This window comes from Mesoplodon bidens (genome assembly GCF_964165515.1).
Source record: "Mesoplodon bidens genome assembly, chromosome: 2".
Lineage (NCBI taxonomy): Eukaryota > Metazoa > Chordata > Mammalia > Artiodactyla > Ziphiidae > Mesoplodon > Mesoplodon bidens.
In genome coordinates, this window is record NC_138177.1 from 94,048,020 (window position 1) to 94,069,289 (window position 21,270).

Sequence of the window (21,270 nt, forward strand, 5' to 3'; positions counted from 1 at the left end):
AGGAGGTGGGTCAGAACGGATCTTGCTGTGATTTATGTCATGGAGTGTTCTGCCTATGTTTTTCTCTAAGATATTTATAGTGTCTGGCCTTACATTTAGGTGTTTAATCCATATTGAGTTTACTTTTGTGTATGGTGTTAGGGAGGGTTCTAACTTCATTCTTTTACTTGTAGCTGTCTAGGTTTCCCAGCACAACTTATTGAAGAGGCTATCTTCTCTCCCTTGTATATTCTTGCCTTATTTATCAAAAACAAGTTGTGTGGGTTTACCTCTGGGCTTTCTAACCTATTCCATTGAACTATACTCCTGTTTTTGTGCCACTACCATACTGCTTGTTTACTGTAGCTTTTTCATATAGTTTGAAGTCAGGGAGATGATTCCTCTAGCTCCATTTTTCTCTCTCAAGATTGTTTTGACTATTCGGTGTCTTTTGTGTTTCCATACAAATTGTGCATTTTTTTTGTTCTAGTTCTGTGAAAACTGCCATTGGTAGTTAGATAGGGATTGCATTGTGTCTGTTCATTGCTTTGTGTAGTATAGTTATTTTCACAACGCTGATTCTTCTCATAAAAGAACATGGAATATCACTCCATCAGTTTGTATAATCTTTAATTTCTTTCATCAGTGTCTTATACTTTTCTGCATAAGAAAACTTTTTTTCTCCTTAGGTAGGTTTATTCCTAGATATTTTATTATTTTTGTTGCATTGGTAAATGGCAATGTGTCCTTAATTTCTCTTTCAGATTTCTCATCATTAGTGTGAGAACTGCAAGGAAGGAAAGAGATTTATGTGCATTAATTTTTTATCCTGCTACCTTACCAAACTCATTGATTAGCTCTAGTAGTTTTCTGGTAGCATCATTAGGATTCTCTATGTGTAGTATCATGTCATCTGCAAACAGTGACAGTTTTATTCTTCTTTTCCAATTTGGATTCCTTTTATTTATTTTTTCTTCTCTGATTGCTGTGGCTAAAACTTCCAAAGTTGTGTTGAATAATAGTGTTGAGAGTGGGCAACCTTGTCTTGTTCCTGATTTAGTGGAAATGGTTTCAGTTTTTTACCATTGAGAATGATGTAGGCAGTGGATTTGTCATATATGATCTTTATTATGTTGAGGTAAGTTCCCTCTATGCCTACTTTCTAGAGGGTTTTTATGATAAATAGGAGTTGAAATTTGTCAAAAGTTTTTCTGCATCTATTGAGATGATCATATGGTTTTAGCCTTCAATTTTTGTAATATGGTGTATCAAATTGATTGATTTGCATATTGAAGAATACTTGCATTCCTGAGATAAAGCCTACTTGATCATGGTGTATGATACTTTTAATGTGCTGTTGGATTCTGTTTGCTAGTATTTTGTTGAGGATTTTTGCATTGATATTCATCAGTGATATTGGTCTGTAGTTTTCTTTTTTTGTGGCTGCTTTGTCTGGTTTTGATATCAGGGTAATGGTGGCCTCGTAGAATGAGTTTGGGAGTGTTCTTCCCTCTGCTGTATTTTGGAAGAGTTTGAGAAGGATAGGTGTTAGCTCTTCTCTAAATGTTTAATAGAATTCGCCTATGAAGCCATATGGTCCTGGGCTTTTGTTTGTTGGAAGAATTTTAATCACAGTTTCAATTTCAGAGCTTATGATTGGTCTGTTCATATTTTCTACTTTTTCCTGGTTCAGTCTTGGAAGGTTGTGCTTTTCTAAGAACTTTTCCATTTTTTCCAGGTTGTCCATTTTATTACCATAGAGTTGCTTGTCGTTATCTCTCATGATCCTTTGTATTTCTGCAGTGTCAGCTGTTATTTCTCCTTTTTCTTTTCTAATTCTATTGATTTGAGTCTTCTTCCTTTTTTCTGAATGAGTCTGGCTAATGGTACATCAATTTTGTTTATCTTTCCAAAGAACCAACTTTTAGTTTTATTGATCTTTGCTATCACTTCCTTTATTTCTTTTTCATTTATTTCTGATCTGCTCTTTAAGATTTCTTTCTTTCTGCTAACTTTAGGGTGTTTTATTTTTCTTCTTGTAATTGCTTTAGGTGTAAAGATAGGTTGTTTATTTGAGATGTTTCTTGTTTCTTGAGGTAGGATCGTATTGCTGTCAACTTCCCTCTTAGAACTGCTTTTGCTGCATCCCATAGGTTTTCATTGTCATTTGTTTCTAGGTATATTTTAGTTTCCTCTGATTTCTTCAGTGATCTCTTAGTTATTTAGTAGTGTATTGTTTAGCCTCAATGTCTTTGTATTTTTCACAGATTTTTTTCCTGTAATTGATATCTAGTCACATTGCACTGTGGTCAGAAAAGATACTTGATATGATTTCAATTTTCTTAAATTTACTGAGGCTTGATTTGTGACCCGAAATATGATCTATCCTGGAGGATGTTCCATAAGCACCTGAGAAGAACGTGTAATCTGCTGTTTGTGGATGGAATGTCCTATAAATATCAATTAAGTCCACCTTGTTTAATGCATCATTCAAAGCTGTGTTTCCTTATTTATTTTCATTTTGGATGATCTGTTCATTGGTGAAAGTGGTATGTTAAAGTCCCCTACTATGATTATGTTACTGTTGATTTCCCCTTTTATTGCTGTTAACATCTGCCTTATGTAGTGAGGTGCTCCTATGTTGGGTGCATAAATATTTACAATTGTTATATCTTCTTCTTGGATTGATCCCTTTATCATTATGTAGTGTCCTTCTTTGTCTTTTGTAATAGTCTTTATTTTAAAGTCTATTTTTTCTGATATAAGAATTGCTACTCCAGCTTTCTTTTGATTTCCATTTGCATGGAAATTTTTTTTTCCATCCCCTCACTTTCAGTCTGTATGTGTCGATAGGTCTGAAGTGGGTCTCTTGTAGATAACATATGTATGGGTCTTGTGTTTGTATCCATTCAGCCAGTCTATGTCTTTTCGTTGGAGCATTTAATCCATTTACATTTAAGGTAGTTATCAATATGTATGTTTCTATTAACATTTTATTAATTGTTTTGGGTTTGTTGTTGTAGGTCTTTTCCTTCTCTTGTGTTTCCTGCCTAGAGAAGTTCCTTTAGCATTTGTTGTAGAGCTTGTTTAGTGGTGCTGAAATCTTTTACCTTTTGCTTATTTATAAAGGTTTTAATTTCTCCATTGAATCTGAATGAGATGCTTGCTGGGTAGAGTAATCTTCCTTGTAGGTTTTTCCCTTTCATCACTTTAAATATTTTCTGCCACTACCTTCTGTCTTGCAGAGTTTCTGCTGAAAGATCAGCTGTTTACCTTATGGGAATTCCCTTGTATGTTATGTGTTGCTTTTCCCTTGCTGCTTTTAACATTTTTTCTTTGTATTTAATTTTTGAAAGTTTGATTAATATGTGTATTGGCATGTTTCTCCTTGGATTTATCCCATATGGGACTCTCTGTCCTTCCTGGACTTGACTGACAATTTCCATTCCCACATTAGGGAAGTTTCCAACTATAATCTCTTCCAAAATTTTCACTGTCCCATTTTTTTTCTCTTCTTCTTCTGAGACCCCTATAATTTGAATGTTGGTGCATTTAATGTTGTCCCAGAGGCCTCTGAGATTGTCCTCAATTCTTCCCATTCTTTATTTTTATTCTGCTCTGCAGTAGTTATTTCCACTATTTTATCTTCCAGGTCACTTATCCATTCTTCTGCCTCAATTATTCTGCTATTGATTCCTTCTAGAGAATTTTTAATTTCATTTATTATGTTCATCATTCTTTACTCTTTAGTTCTTCCAGGTTCTTGTTAAATGTTTCTTGTATTTTCTCCATTCTATTTCCAAGATTTTGGATCATCTTTACTATCATTATTCTATTTTCTTTTTCACGTAGACTGCCTATTTCCTCTTCATTTGTTTGGTCTGGTGGGTTTTTACCTTGCTCCCTCATCTGCTGTGTATTTCTCTGTCTCCTGATTTTGCTTAACTTACTCTGTTTAGGGTATCCATTTTGCAGGCTGCAAGTTCATAGTTCCCGTTGTTTTTGGTGTCTGCACCCAGTGGGTATAGTTGGTTCAGTGGGTTGTGTAGGCTTCCTGGTGGACGGGGCTGGTGCCTGTGTTCTGGTGGATGAAGTTGTATCTTGTCTTTCTGGTGGGCAGGACCACTTCCAGTGGTGTGTTTTGGGGTGTCTGTGAACTTATTATGATTTTAGGCAGCCTCTCTGCTAATGAGTGGGGTTGTGTTTCTGTCTTGATAGTTGTTTGGCATAGGGTGTCCAGCAGTGTAGCTTGCTGGTCGTTGAGTTGAGCTGGTCTTATCATCGAGATGGAGATCTCTGGGAAAGATTTTGTTATTTGCTATTACTTGGGGGAGGAGGTCTCTGGATGACCAATGTCCTGAACTTGGCTCTCCCACTTCAGAGGCTCAGGACGGACACCCAGCCAGAGCACCAAGACCCTGTCAGCCACATGGCTCAGATGAAAAGGGAGAAAAAGAAAGAAAGAATATAAATAAGTAAATAAAATAAAGTTATTAAAATAGAAAAATAAATATTAAAAAGTAAAAAATAAAAAGAATGAAAGAGGGAAAGAATGAAGAGAACAACCAAACCAAAAAACAAATCCTCCAGTGATAACAAGCACTAAAAACTATACTAAACCCCCCAAAAAAACAGACAGAACCCTAGGAAAATGGCAAAAGCAAAGCTATACAGACAAAATCACACAAAGAAGCATACACATACACACTCACAAAAAGAGAAAAAGGTAAAAAGAAAAGTATATGTATATATATAAAAAAAATAATAAAGGAAGAGAGCAACCTAATCAATAAACAAATATACCAATGATAATAAGCTCTAAATACTAAACTAAATAAACAAAAAAAAGAAACAAATTAGATGCAGAAAGCAAACCTCAAGGTTACAGTTGCTCCCCAAATCTACTGCCTCTATGTTGGGATGATTTGTTGTCTATTCAGATATTCCACAGATGCAGGGTACATCAAGTTGAGTGTGGAGGTTTAATGAGCTGCTCCTAAGGCTGCTGGGAGAAATTTCCCATTCACTTCTTTGTTCACACATCTCCTGGGGTTCAGCTTTGGATTTAGTCCTGCCTCTGCATGTAAGTCACTCTCAGGCATCTGTTCCCATCCAGACAGTACAGGGTTGAATAAGCGACTGATTAGGGGTCTCTGGCTCACTCAGGCCTTGGGGAGAGAGGGGTACTGAATGCTGGATGAGCATGCAGGTGACAGAGGCTGGCGTGATGTTGCAACAGTCTGAGAAGTGCTGTGTATTCTCCTGGGGAAGTGGTCCCAGGATCATGCGACCCTGGCAGTGGTGGGCTGCACAGCCTCCTGGGAAGGGAGATGTGGATAGTGACCTGTGCTTGCACACAGGCTTCTTGGTGGCTGCAGCAGCAGCCTTAACATTTCATGTCCGCCTCTGCTGTCCACGCTGATAGCAGTGGCTCACGCTCATCTCTGGAGGTCGTTTAGGTGGTGCTCTGAATCTCCTCTCCTCACGCACCCTGAAACAATGGTCTCTTGTCTCTTAGCCAGGTCCAGACTTTTTCCTGGACTCCCTCTCAGCTAGCTGTGGCTCACTAGCTCCCTTCAGGTTGTGTTCACGCTGCCAACCCCAGTCCTCTCCCTGGGATCTGAACTCTGAAGCTGGAGCCTCTGCTCCCAGCCCCCATCCGACCCAACAGGTGAGCAGACAAGCCTGTTAAGCTGGTGAGTGCTGGTTGGCACCGATCCTCTGTGTGGGAATCTCTCCACAATGCCCTCTGCACCCCTGTTGCTGCATTCTCCTTCATGGCTCTGAAGCTTCCCCCATTCCAACCCCTGTCTCCACCAGTCAGGGGCTTCCTAGTGTGTGGAAACTTTTCCTCCTTCACAGCTCCCTCTCCTAGGTGCAGTTCCCATCCCTATTCTTTTGTCTCTGCTTTTCCTTTTTCTTTTTGCCCTACCTAGGTACGTGGGGAGTTTCTTGCCTTTTGGGAAGTCTGAGGTCTTCTGTGTTCAGTAGGTGTTCTGTATGACTTTTTCCAAATGTAGATGTAGTTTTGATGTATTTGTGGGGAGGAAGGTGATCTCCACATCTTACTCCTCTGCCATCTTGAAGTCGCCCCTCTCTAGTCATTATGATGGGGCAGTTACATTATTTTTCCAGCAAAAGATCATTTTAAACTCAATAATTGATGGTAGTACTAAATTAAAATGAACATAGATATTAAATTCTTATCACAGTAATTTTCATTTATTTGCAGTATGCAATGACTAAAAAATGAAGTTTTCTGACAATATTATGCTAAGAGTTTAGGCTTGGTTATGCCTTTTTCAGAGTAAAAAAAAAGAATAAATTAATGAGAATGTATATCTGTGTGCCAGTTTTTCTCCCCGGAGTAAGTTCCATAATTTAATAGTAATTTCTACTTTTTTGATTCTTAAGCTATTATTACATTGCTATTTTAAAGGACAGAATTAAGATTATTTGTTTTATAGAATTTTATCTTAATAATTTTATAATATATCACATATGTATTCACAAATTATAGTGTATTTCTTTGTACCAGTAAAATTTTATGAACCTGGTGGTTATTTTACATGTATCTGAAGCATATAAAATTGTGCCTTCTGTGTGTTCAAATATATGTTAAATGGCATTTGCTAAATGAATTTGTTAAATTTGTTACAGAAAACTCATCTTGGAATGACCATAACTCAACTGGATATAATCTGAATATTAATAAGTATTGTGGTATTTCCAGAAAAATATTTTAACAATTCAGAAAATAATCAAATTTAAATATAGTTGAGCTCAATCAAGTGGTGAATTAAGAAGTAGAAATATCACAGAAATTCCTCTAAAAATCCATTTCGGAGGAATCATGACATGCCTTTCATCTTCCACCTTACAAATTAAGATGTTATCTAACGGGATTTGGCAGAAGAGTCAAGCCCAGGTAAAATCTATACAAAGCCGCATTTTGATAATTTCAAATCAAGACTGAGCTGTGTGAAAAAGGTTACCATCAGACCTCAACTGAGAAATAGATTCAGTACAGAATTACAAAGTTGTGAAATATTGTGTCCTGAAATCCCTTTCTGAAGTTTTAAACATGGTTTAGAAACTGAGTGTATCTCTCAAAGTAGCTCAGATCCTTCAGACGAGAGTCAGATACAGTATTCCACTCTTATACATAGAATGTTAAAAGACCAAGTTTCTAACCTTCTGTAATTTTAAAAAACATGGCTTCTCATCACTATGTCTTTTTATTAATTAACAAAAGCAGGTTTTACAGGTTTATACAGAACATGAATTTGAAAGAAGTTACCCAAGAATTAGGTAAAACTAAACCTGAAATCAAGAAACAAGGATTTTGCTACCAGCCTCATTTATAATGACTTCAGAAAGGACCAAGTGTTATCAGTACTTAAAGACTTAATATAATTTAAAACATATAAGAACATTTAATTGACTTAAAAATAAACAAAGGTATTAGCTAAATGAAACCAAATTTCTAAATAATGTAATTTGCTTGTAAGATAGACTGGAAAACTTAAGGAAAGTTATTTTAAATTATTTTATATGTAACCTTAATAAGTTGAATAATAATTCCAAAGCGCAAGTAGCCAATTATGCTTTAAAAAAAATATAGAGGCCAACATAAAGCTCAACCATATGAGCTTTCTGTTCAAAGCTCATATGAACAGAAATTTGGGGAAAGAAACTTCCCTAGATTTTATCCAGAAATTCCTATTTTCTGTGGAAATTCCAAATATACCTTAGAGTAGAAATCTCTTCGGTCCTCTTTACTTAACATATTTTGCCTGATTTCTTAAAGCTTGTTCCAGTGTGTGATACTGACACCTTATATGTTTTTTGTATTACAGTCAGATATGGAAGAACACTAGATTTTGAATAGGAGATGCTAGCTTAGTTTTCTGTAGCTGTATCATGAATATGAAAGAAAAATAACAAGAAAATGTAGCATTGAGATATGCTCAAGATATTTATTTTGGAAAGTTAAATTATCACTCACACACTGCTGCTGAAATATATTATTCAAAGGCTAGATAAAACATGTATTCTTGAAGGAGATTCAGCAGGATGATAGTAGTATAAAATAGCCTACCTGGGATTGAATTGGTTTACTAAGATAGGTTGCAATTCTAGGTCAATTTTTATAGGAATACTGTGTGTGTGTGTTTGTGTGTGTGTGTGTGTGTTTAATATGGACACTGATGGTCTCTATTATTTTAGGAAATATATTTTTATTTACATTTTTGAAAATTCATTTTTTCCAGTGTTTTGGGATTTTTTTTAGCAATTGCAAATGAGTATGTTGCATCTTTTTTGCTACTCTTCTCTATCAATTATTTTCTTTCTATATCTTTCTATAGTCTTTTGACACCTGTGATATATTTTGGGCACAGCTTACATTGAAGCCTTCATGTACTTCCCTGTATGTTTTTTGCATCTAAATTAATTTTGTTGTTCCTGGTTCCTCTCATCTGTTATTTGGCTACAGTCTTCTGTTATCTGGTAATATTTTCTCTGTGTAGTTATAGAATCCTTTCCTGTTTTCTTTCTCATTATAATTGTTATTTGTGTAACTAGTCTTCCTTCATAGTTATAACTGCTTCATTAGGATAATAAAAAAGTATTCTATATTTGGGTCACAAATTTCTTGCATCACATTTTTTTTTCTATGTGGGAGAACTTCTTTTCATCTTCAGGGATATTTTGCTGCTTTTATTTTATTTAATTAATTTCCTTCCTCCTTCTCCTTTGCAATTTTTTTTCTTGTTAACAATATCTGATTGGAAATAGTCTTTATGCTGTCTTGTGTCATTTACCTCTAAGATGGATCTTCCTAAATCAGCAATAATAAAGAATTCTGAGAAGTGTGTGAAGGACCAGTGTAAGTTGTTCAGTTTCTTTATGATCTAATGGGCTCCCTCCTATGTAGCTAAAATAAGATATAGTTTCTTTACTAATGGTGCTTCTGTGAAGCCAGGCCATTTGTGATTCTCAGCTTCTAACCCAACTTAGGATAGCTCCTAAAAAGGTCCTTGAATTTACATAGGTTCTTCATCATTGACCTATGGACATCAAGGGATACTACCTTTGCTCTCAAAGGAAGAATTCTCTCTTTTATAGTGGTACTTTCTTAAATATGCATGTCTTTGCTTCCTAGGCATGTTACATGCTCACTCTCATTCAGTTTGTCTCTGTTTGCCTATGTCTATTTCTATCTCTCTCTTTTGCTCACTCCCATACCCGTACCTCTGCTTGTTTGTTGTGAATCCTGTTCATACCAGCTCTCAATCAGGGCTGGGCCATTTCCTTCCAGGTGTGAATACTTGATATAATTTCTAAGATCTGCCCTATGTTTGTCCTGTCTAGTCTCACCCAATCTACTTTACCTCTTCAGTTTTCTCTGGCTAAGCAGCTGTACTTAGGTATTCTTGACCACATACATATAATGTACATGTATTTGTTAGCTTTAAAGAAAAAGGCTTTGGGAAGTCCTCCCACAACTTTGGTGTCCAGAAGTGAATTGATTTGTGTGAATAGTAAAGGACATATACAGAAGGAGGAAAATTGAGTTTTTTTAGAAACAGGTTTGCATTTTTTTGTTTGTCTTATATCTTTTCATTGTGCTCTCTGGCTTTGAGGGAGAAAAGTAACTCAATTTGGAACTAGGATGTTCCTATGTACTTATCAGAAATAGGAACATTATTCTTTATACCATAAAAATCAATACTATAATATTTTATCTATATTATTCTACCTTTTTCATATTTTAATATATTTAAAATCTGGATTATTCTTACTTTTGGTGAAATCTTAAAATATAATTGTAAGCATTTTATTTTTTACTTCTTGTTGGCATGTAAAATAATGATGTGTTTTGCATTAGATTCTATATAATAAAGTAGGAAGACAATTGTAAGTTGACAATAAATATTGAAAGAATGAATAAAAGAATGAATAAATAGTTTAATTACATTAAACCTCACAAAAATTTGTTTAAAGCTTGGTAGCTGTAAGTTCCCATATTTGCAATCTGAGTAAAGAAAATTTATATAGTTTAAGTAATCCTGATAAGTATAACAGTTAGAGCATATCTCTGGAAATATGAAAATTAAATCATCTGACTAAATTCAATACTAAAGGAAGAGACTGAAGCTATGCCTATTTCTTTTCAAACATTAGTACTGAAGGGTTTAAATAGATACAACACAATTCTTGGTGTTCTATCAATGAAGATGACATTCCACTCTACTGAAATTTGCAGGATAAAAATAAATGACAGTTTGCTAACTCAGGTAAAAATAAGAAAATAGGAGCATCAGAATCACTGATCTAGAGAGAGTTCTCCAAAACAAGTCAAATTAAAATACAACACACACACTCCCTTATATAGAAAATAGAAATAAAACAGAATAATGCAATTCAAACAAGTCCACATTCATGTAAATTGAGGAAAGGAAAAACAGAAAAGTAGAAATGCATGAGACTTAAATCCTAGTGATAGTCAAGAGCATCTGCCACCGAGGGAGATACTCTAATTAGTTTACACCTAATCTACTTATATTTTAAACAAATTTCTTAAGGGTAGAATGGAGAGGTGGAAATGATGCCATAAGTTAGCATGACTATGTTTCAGCCACTATCAATATTCCAGCTCTTGGGCACCACAATGCCTATTCTCTCTGTGGTCTGGTCAAACTGCCAAACATTTTTTTCCCAGAAAACACCATGCTCTCCAATATCACACTGCCATCCACTGAGCTTATTCATTCTGTAATGTTTATCCTTTCTCCCTCTATCCTCTGCTTACCCCCTCAGTTAACTATTACACACCCTTTTGTATTTCATTTCATCAAGAGTCACTTATGGTATCAGAGCTGCTCTTCCTGATACTGCCCCTGGTCCTCCAGAGTGATACTCTCTAAATGAGGTTGCTTTGTTATATACACTTAAATAGAGGTGGATAATGATGTCAATGAAACTTAAACATCAGAATTTCTTAGTTTCTGGCATTCCTTCTGATTTACTCCACCTGAGAATTTATTGGTACTTTACATTTTTTCCTAAAAAGCCCACCATGTTGTAATAGTTTCAGTTCTTATGACACTCAATCGATTCCTGCATTTAAAGTATCATTGTTTGCCTTAATAGTACAGCTTTATTGTTATTATTTAATACTGTCTTCCAGAGAGAGTAAGAATTCTACCTCTCTGTAGTCACCGTTTTATCCTAAGGGCCTGAAACAGTATCTGGCCTAACAAGGATGTCGAGTAAATATTTTCTGGATGAATGAGCATCACTTTAGATAATGATCTTTCTTCTCTTCCATACACAATTTTCTATTTAGTCAAAAGTATCACAGGCACAGATACACTGTGTTCTTCCAAATATATTTTTTGTAGAGTTGGCAGTAAAGCAGCTTATGACTGTTCAGCATAACATTGCACTAGAGATAACATTTGTTGTAGAGGCAGGATCACTCTGAGATACCTGTATTTATAAACCTTTTACAGCAAGTAAGATAAATTTCTTCAGAGATCCTTTCCTTAATAGGACTTCAGGCAGCTTTTGGAAGCAGCTAAAATAAATTGCTTTTAAACATGTGTGTCATTTCACATTAAATGGGGTTATGAATGAATATTCACCATGTGCTATAATATATACCCTCACCCTATAATAGAATTAATCTTGGATTAAAAAGAGAAATCCTTTTCTGATCATCCTACCAACCCACTTTCCCTTCTCTTCTTGAAAATATGAGCTTTACAAATGAACATGACTAGAAGAATCCATTATAAGCATCCACTGTTTTGCCTGCTCTAAAATAATTTGGTTCTGCATTAATAACTTTCACTTCACAATCTCTTGTAAACTCAGTTTAATTGCCTATGTCTTAAAAGAGATTGCTTATTTTATGAAGGGATGTTTGATCATCCAAATTCTCTGTGTTTCATCATATGGTATAAAGAGCTAGTACTGGATAAAGTTGTAGAGAAGGTCTGTCAAGTTTGTCCTCAACATTCCTTCTCTGCTCCTCCAACTTACTATCAGTAGTGAGAATATTTGGTTTTAGAACCATGAATTCAGCAATATACAACTATGAAGTGCCCAGTATCCAGTGGAGAAGGCAGACATATTAATATATAATTAAAATTCAATGTAATCAGTTGTATATGAGAATTTAAATTTATACATTAAATTGTGGAAGCAGAAAGGCTATTCAGAAATAGCCTAAGTCAAACTACTCAGGAAATACTTGACAGAAGAAATGATATTTCAAGTGTTTTGAAAGATGAGGATCCTACCTGTTAGAAAAATGGATGAGAAAATTGTTTGACTGGAGAAGCAGGGCCATTTGAGTTATGAAAAGGAGTTCAAAGTCACTAAGAAAAATTACAAAACTGAAAATGGAGGAGTTACCAGATCAAAAAGGGCCTTTTAAGGTCTGCTAAGGAGTTAATATCTGTAAACAACAGGGAGACTGAAAAATCAAGCAGGGAAGAAAATGAAGAAATATTTTATTTACTCATTAATTTATTTATATTTTTATGAAGGAGCATATGACAGCTATGTATAGAATATACTCAAATGATGAGGCCCAAGTTGCAATATCCCATGTAAGAAATGAGGAGGCCTGAACTACCAGTGAGCTATAAGAATGCAGAGTAGTAGGAGGAGCAGAGTGCAAAGATGTGCTGGCAAATGTGTAACTAGCTCAAAACAACACATGATTTGTAATATTTGCCTACTTCTGTTGTATATAAATGCCCCACCATGGCCAATTACAAACTACCTTATTAACTTCAAACTGCATTAACACTGAATGCAGAATTGGGAAGAGGTGTACATGATCAGCTCTGTTGAGCTAATATCAGTTGGCTACAGAACAATTCTAGAGATGTTTGGGGTACAATCAATAAAAGGTGGAGGTTGATGGAATGCAGTAGATGATGGAAATCTTGTATATAAGTCCAAGATTTCCAGCTTGGGAAAGTAAATGTGTCACTATTTTATAGCTTGTATTTTATTCTCAGATGGCTTTGCTGTCTTCTAAAAACTAAAAACAACAACAAGAACAACAACAATGATAATGCTTGCTAAAAGAAATCTTTCCAGTGAACATTTGCATTCAAACTGACATCCTCAAGAAACATAGTATCTTAACTTAGATGTATATAAATAGTAATGTGATGAATTTCAGTAAAGTATATCTAATTGAGAGTTAAGCTGAACTGCCTTAGCATCCATTTTGTGTGGCCAAGTGATTCGCAGGGGCCTTGAACAGGCACTAGCCCCTCCCTCAAGTAGACAATGGACACAGAGTCACAAGTCACAAATGTAAGTTCCTGATGTGATTCTCCCAAGATGCCCTTGTGATAAGCACTCTCCCCCACCTCCCAAGGCCTTCCTCTTGTGCATCCCTTAGATAAGACTTCTTAGGAAGCTCACCAAAACCCCACACTTTTTGGTTTGAATTGACAAATCTACCCTTAACCTGGGAGCCCCAAGGAACTCTACACACAGATCCTAATACAGGTATATGTCCCAGGTCCTGTCCCACTCTCTGTCTGACCCTGCTTTGACTCGTCCCTCCAAGTGTGCAGGGTACCTCCTCCAGGACTTGAGTAATAAACCTCAATTTCACTTTCCATTTGCTCTCTTTTGTTGAACCATGGCTCACCTTCCATCATCCTGTCACTCCTAGGCTCTATTTAATAAATGTTAATTTAACAAAGTCACAACATCAGTTGAGGAATGTTTCGTGCTGAGGATAAGAGAATTTAGGCAGACCTCAATGATTCAACTCAGATCAGTAATCCTCAAACCAACTACAGCTAGTTATTAAGGATATTAGTAAAGTTTAAACACTTTATGTGTTCAGGTTTCAAAGATGTTATATACTAATTTCTTTGTGAAATTAAAGCATGAATAGACTACACAGTATTTTCCAAAATTAATTAGCAAAAGATTCTGGTTTTGAGTACCTTGAAGGGCCAGTGTTCTGGGAAAAAATTAATGTAGGCTATTCTTTCTATGAATTGAATCAGCATTCTCTGTATTACTAATTTCAAAATTAAGTACCTTACTTATTTTTAAATTGTATGAATAAGTATGATTTTATTGAATTGGTCCAGCAAAGTATAAAAGTTTAGATACTGAGTCCATATGTTTTCTTTCAGGTCTTCATGAAAACCAATTGTTGGTCTTGTAATTTGAACTCTGGAAACTATAATACATATATTTTATTGTTAGATAACTTAATGAACATATTGCCACTACAAAAGGTATCCCTTCCAAGGGAGCTTGACAGATGTCAGTTGTTGAAGACATTTTCTCTCCAGACCATGTTATAAATGAACTAATAGTTTGGTTTTGAAGGTATACACTTTCAAAAACAGGTGACCAGGTGAGATATATGAAAATTGACTGTCATTGGATCTAAAGTTGTTACCCTTAACAATTGGATAGTACCTTGTCTGAAGGAATAATAAATTCATAGAAGGATGTGTGCAGCATGGGGTATAAAATAGTAGTACCCTTTATTTCTGGATGGAAAACAATAAGAGCAAAGAAACAATAATAGTTATGAGAAACAAGCAAATTGATTTATTAATATTTTCTCATTTAATTCTACAACATTCCTATGGGTTATAAGTATTATTGTCTCTATTTTTCATATGAAGAAATTCAACTTGGGGAATTTAAATACTTGGTATATGAACTAATTTATGCCAGGATCAGAAATGTTAATGCTCTTCATCACTGTATTCTACTCATATTCTTATCAAAAGCAAACAATGTTATTACTCTGCATTTTTCTCCATATAGAAATACATGTGTCCAGTGAAGGATACACATTCTAAGAGAGAAAGTTGGTAAATTTTCTTAATGAATGAGCATTCAAATGTTTCTCAGCCCAAGCAATTTCTTTTTGCCTATCCAGTCCCAGTCCTTCCTCTTGACACATTCCTTTTTACTTCAACCATTCTGTGAATTCTGATAGATAGATAATCTATCTTGCTTTGATTATCAGATTTTTTTTTGTTTGTTTGTTTTTTTTTGCAGTACATGGGCCTCTCACTGTTGTGGCCTCTACTGTTGTGGAGCACAGGCTCCGGACACACAGGCTCAGCAGCCATGGCTCACGGGCCCAGCCGCTCTGTGGCATGTGGGATCTTCCCGGACTGGGGCATGAACCCGTGTCCCCTGCATTGGCAGGCAGACTCTGAACCACTGAGCCACCAGGGAAACCCTGATTATCACTTCTTTTTGATGACTATTATAACTTTCCTATTACCTTTTCTTGTTTTTCTGCTCTTGACCCTTATTTAACCTAGTCTTTGGGACTGCTAAATGTGTTATTTATTCTATTTTTTTCATTCTTCAAAATTCTTTGGGAGAAAGATATTTTGCAAGTATTCAAAACAATAAAACACAGTAAGTGTGGGCAAATGTGTGAACCTAAAGGAAATGGCTCTGCTTTAGGTAAAGCAAAGTGAGGTCAACCATGGACCGATTCTTGAAGAACCTGTTAACAATGTTGAAAAAAGGCAAATGTCTCCTAGCTATATTTATCAGAAATGTCATTATAAGATTGCTTTTTGACCACTAGTGACCACTGATTGTTTAAAAATGAAACATAGAAAGACCTTTCACCTAGAAATAATTCTTCAAAGCTGACTCAAATTTGAGGAATTATTTGCCTGGTCTATAATGCAGCTCAGTGTACATATTCTAACATTTATAAATCCAGGTCTCCACTCCTATTACCCAGGTAATTAAAGGTAAATCCTGCTATGGAATCTAAAACAACATACAGTAAATCCCCTACATACAAATGAGTTCTCTTCTGAAAGTGCATTCGTAAGTCCAATTTGTTTATTAAGTCCAACAAAGTTAGCCTAGGTACCCAACTAACACAATTGGCTATATAGTACTGTACTGTAATATGTGTTTAATATTTTTCACACAAGTAATACATAAAAAACAAACAAACACAAAAAATAAAGAAAACATTTTTAATCTTACAGTACCTTGAAAAGTATAGTAGTATAGTATAACAGCTGGCATACAGGGGCTGTCATTGAGTGAACAGACAAGAAGAGTTACTGATTGGAGGAGGGAGAGGAAGTGGGAGATGGTAGAGCTGAGGAATCATCATCAGTAGGAGATGGAGAGCAAGCTGAAATTTCACTCATGCCTGACATTGATGGAACACACTTTGGTATCTTTGAAAGTTCGCAACTTGAAGGTTCGTATGTAGGGGACTTACTGTATTTTCTTGATACTAAACTTTCATGAGATTAAATTCAATAAAAATTTATTAATTTGCTAAAAAACTGAATTTTTAGACTTAAACAGTTATATTTTAACTAGATTTTTATGCACAATTTAAAAGAGCACAGATAGTGTTAAAATGTTACTTAAATGTTTCCTGCTACACTTTCTGTTCCTAAAGACATGGATTTCTGTAATTCCTATTTGTACCTCCAGCACATAGTAGATTCTCTATAAATGCTTGCTTCCCAAAATAAGTATTGTGTAGTTAAAATGAACATTTGTGAGGTTCATATAAATGAATGGTCAAAAATGTGAAGGGTACAGATCCTGAAATGAGAGAGAATGCAACAGTTAATACCATGTGTTCTAGGGGACACTTTAAGTGGCATCAGTAGACACCAATAATTTGAAATTTCTGCCAATGGCAAGTCTAATGGCTGTACAAAGTCATAAATAGAATTTAGAGTAGGACTTGGAGAACTATGACACAATTTAGGTGACTCTCCATTTTAAATAGGCAATTTGTCAGCAACGTGATCTTTAAAATGGCTCTTTTATGTTGTTTTCTTGTTTGCCTTTTTAAGAAATTCACCTAAAAGTGGCATAATTTTTTTCAAGAAGAATCTATCTTTTCTTGACCAGAACATTCTTCAGGACAACTAATATTAAGGCTACAAGGAAAACAAGATAATAAAAATAAAAATATGGGAACCATGGGCTAGATGTTATGCTGAGAGTTCTGAATTTGACAACATAGTTACTAAATTATTTTAGTTATATTCAAAATTTCTATTTGGTCATCGAACAGATACAATAAACCACACCCTGGATAGGGACTGCATACATAGTTAATGATAAGATTAATCAGAAAATTATTCTTAGAATAAAAATCTATCTATTCTATGAAAATAATGTAATGGTAATGTACCACTTTTGAAATGGAGCAGGACACTATGGGGTCTTCCCAGGACAGACCCCACCCCCTCCCATGTCCTCAGCCTGCATTTTCTTATAGAAAAACTTTAGTCAAAGAAAAAAAATAATGAGAAGTGAGAAAATGCAGACACAAAGGAAAATAGTCCAACAGGACCAAATGATAATAGTTTAGTCATTAAACAAAGACAAGAACCTTTAGTTCTTCTTCAAGGGCTACAGATAATATTCCAAGCCTTTGAGCTGTTTTATAGATACCGAAACCCCCACCAGATCGAAGAAGTTAACTACATGATGACCAGACCATAGCCATGACATAATCTGCAACAATTCTGAGAACTGGCCTCAAAGAAATGGGAACAAATTAACCCTGGAACTGAAGATTAATTGTACTTAAAAACAATCAAGATGATGCTGATCAGACCACTGTATAACCAATTTCAAGACGACTGTCAGATCTGACTGTGTTGTTTCTGCAAGTAGCCCCCTCCCTCCACATATACACCCCAGAAACTGCCCTTTAAAAGCTCTTGCCCAGTGATTATCAGTGGAGAGTTGTCCTTTGGACATGAGTCTACCCTCTCCCCTGGCTGCTGGCCTCCAGAATAAAGCAAAGTTTCCTTTCCACCAAGCTTGTCTCTTGAGTATTGGCTTTTGAGTGGCAGGCAGTTGGACCTGAGTTTTGATAACACTTTAGCTACATCTTTTCAATATGAACAAAATTATCTGGTGTTTCCATGCCTAAAATCACACCCATAATTTTTATTTTGTCAGTGTTTGGGGCATATTGCCATTAACTAAGCACACAGGCTATTCTGTCTCATCCTGTGGGATATTTGTCATAAGATGGTCATGCAGGAGCCTGTGGAAAATGTTCAAGTGTCCAATCCACACTCCCAGTGCACCTCCTCACAAACCATCAAAGACTGTCATTATTCAATACTATGAAACATATTATCATGAGAGTGCCTTTAAAAATAGATATTCAAAATGGAAATTTGATTTTTAAATTAGTCCATGCTTAATAACTATCTATAGGATAATTCATGCTGCTGCACCAATGAAGTATTCATAACTCTCTATGTAAACACTGTAGGAATTAAAAATCAAGAATATCCTTCACGCATTTTAGGCAGGTGTCAGTAGTCCTTGACGTTGCCATTTGGCCTAAAGACATTACTGCAGGGGACAATAGAGACACACAAATCTATTTACTTTCTCTGTGTGAAAAGAAAAACCTTCTAGGCAGAGGTTACAGTTACACACATTCATTACCTTTTAACTGCTTCTAAATTGCAGTGTGACCTTCTGCATCAATAACCATATCTAGTTAACTGAAACCTGCACAATTTGGGCATATGTGCTGTGAAAAACGTTTCCCTTCATTGGCATATATGTATGTGTGTCTGTTTGGGCATGTGCAGCTACACCTGCTATTATAAACCAGGTAGACACAGTAAAAGAGAAAAGCAAATGCATTACTAGAAAAACAGCTAAATAATAAAAACAGACAAATTCCACCCAAACATTTGTCATGTAATACATGGTTAAATAAAGACCATGTTAAAAAATGAAAATTTCTGTTGAATAAAATTATTTGTAATGCCAGAGGTTCCATATATCAGAAAAAGCATGAAAAGTCACTGTGAAATTAAGCATTGTGTTTAAAATTTTAAGCTATGTAGAAAAATTCCACTAAGAGAAAATATGTTTGACTATCTTAGGCTAGGCCACAGTGAGCATAATGTCATAAAAAATTAACTACCACATCAACCACTGTGAGCACTGAAGTATACAAATTATCATTCCCCTAGAAGATTTATTGAAAGCTCTTTCATAGTCACCTGTAGAATGTACACATTTCATCCTACCTTCAAAAAATACAGCCAGAAAGCTCATGTTCCTAAGCCGCCAAAGAAAAATGCCATCATTCAGGACCTTAAGTAGACCTTTCAATTCACCTTAACACTTTACATTCTCCCTATATCCATTTTTATAGTTCTGTAAAACAAAATAAAAATACAGACAGCAAAGGAATTAACTAACTCATTTTCTCCTTTAAGTCATTTAGTCAACACTTTATCCCAATTAAACTCATTTTCAGAAACAGTGTTGGAAGCAGTGAGAAAGGTAAATGCTTCCAAAATGAGATAAGCAGCATATCCAGTGAGTCCAAAGCCTGTCAGGAATACAGTGGTACTGTGATGAACTGGCCATCATGGGTAGCAAGTACAATATGGTCATTGGCATCACATAAAGAAGTTTAAATCCAGTCTTCCTGCTCTTCAAATCTTGATTTAGGAGGGAGTATAGAAAATAAGAAGTAGTAAGCCCAGGGCATTTAGTTAGAAATGAAGAGAACATCAGAAGGAACTGTAATCATCAGCCACTGCAGTGGGAAGATAATAAAGAGTGAGATCCTGGAGGTCAAATAAAGGTGGACTTCAAGAAGTTGGAACCTATGCTGCAGATAGGTCAAATAACACAGAAACTGAGAATTTATCCTTGAATATTGCCATATCTAAGTTATCGCTGATTTGGCAAAAACCTTTTGGGGAGGTGCTGGAGGCAAGTGGGCATTTAGGAGAAAATGTGAAGAGGAATGTAGACAATGAGTATAGAGAACTCTTTCAAGGTGTTTTTATGTAAAGAGCAGATACTTTGTACAGTAGTTACAGGAGGGTCTGGGTCAAGGGACAATTTTACTTGAAGATAAGAAATATGTTATTTAAGTAATGGTGAGAATAAATAAGTTGTGAAGAAAAAAACTGATGATGTAGAGAGATTAAGAGGGAAAAATTCTAGGAATATTCTTGAGTAGACAAGAAGTGTGATGATCAAGCACACAGATAGAGAGGTTCTCAATATTTTGGAGCAAGGGAAATTCATCAGTTGAAAATGAGGGCAGATAGATAGATCGGTAGAGATGCAAATTGAGCTAGCTTGTAGGAGAGTGTGGAAATGCTCTGATTTCTACTACTTTCCCCAGTGAAATAGAAAACAAGATCATAAACTAAATGTGAGGAGGAAGGAAGGCATACTGGAAAGCAAAGTATGAAATTGTTATCTTGGAGAGTGAGAGGGTGAAATGGCATGGGAACGTGTAAGAACATTGCCAGGGAAACTTAAGGTTACACCTGTACTTAACTGTCAATAATTTCAAAGGTAGTCAAGCACTACGGCTGTATGTTTCTGCAGCCAGACCTTCCGCAGCTTCTAGGGTGTAGAGTGGAAGATAATAAAGCTGGATTTAATTGGGGATGAGATTTTTCCTGTGGAGTATGGTAGATGGTATAAGGAGATAGAGACTACGTGAGGCAATGATTGTGACACCAACAGGACCATGAAATCTAAGTCGGGTAAGGAGGGAAATAAAGGCACAAGGGGTTGAGAGAGAGTGAAAATATAAAGAACAATAACCAGGAGGTTCTAGTGTGGTCAAGAACTGTGAGAGGATTCTGACAACAGCCTCCTATCTTTCCAGCTCAAAGACTAGGAAAGTTGAGAATAATATTGTGGGGTGAGGGCTTCCCTGGTGGCGCAGTGGTTAAGAGTCTGCCTGCCGATGCAGGGGACACGGGTTCGTGCCCTGGTCTGGGAAGATCCCACATGCCGCGGAGCGGCTGGGCCCGTGAGCCATGGCCGCTGAGCCTGCGCGTCCGGAGCCTGTGTTCCGCGACGGGAGAGGCCACAACAGTGAGAGGCCCGCGTACCGAAAAAAAAAAAAAAAAAGAAAGAAAAGAAAATGATTGTGGGGTGAGAAGTGAGTTAGACTATCAATGACTAGATTATGATCATGGAGTAATTGACTAAAATAGTGTGCAGGAAAAGGTCATTGTAGAAGATGAGGTCAAGAAAATAAAATAAAAGGCCATAGAGGGAATATTTAGGTGACCCTGGAATACACTGATAATTATGACAGGAATAAATGCCTGCAAGTGACAATGAGCCCAATGTAAGCAGAGTGCTTAAAACAGTGGACTCTGGAAGCAGGCTGGACTCTTGAAGGTCCAATTCAGTTTCTAAGACATGAGGCAAGGAAACACATCATAAAGGAAAGCAAACTAGATT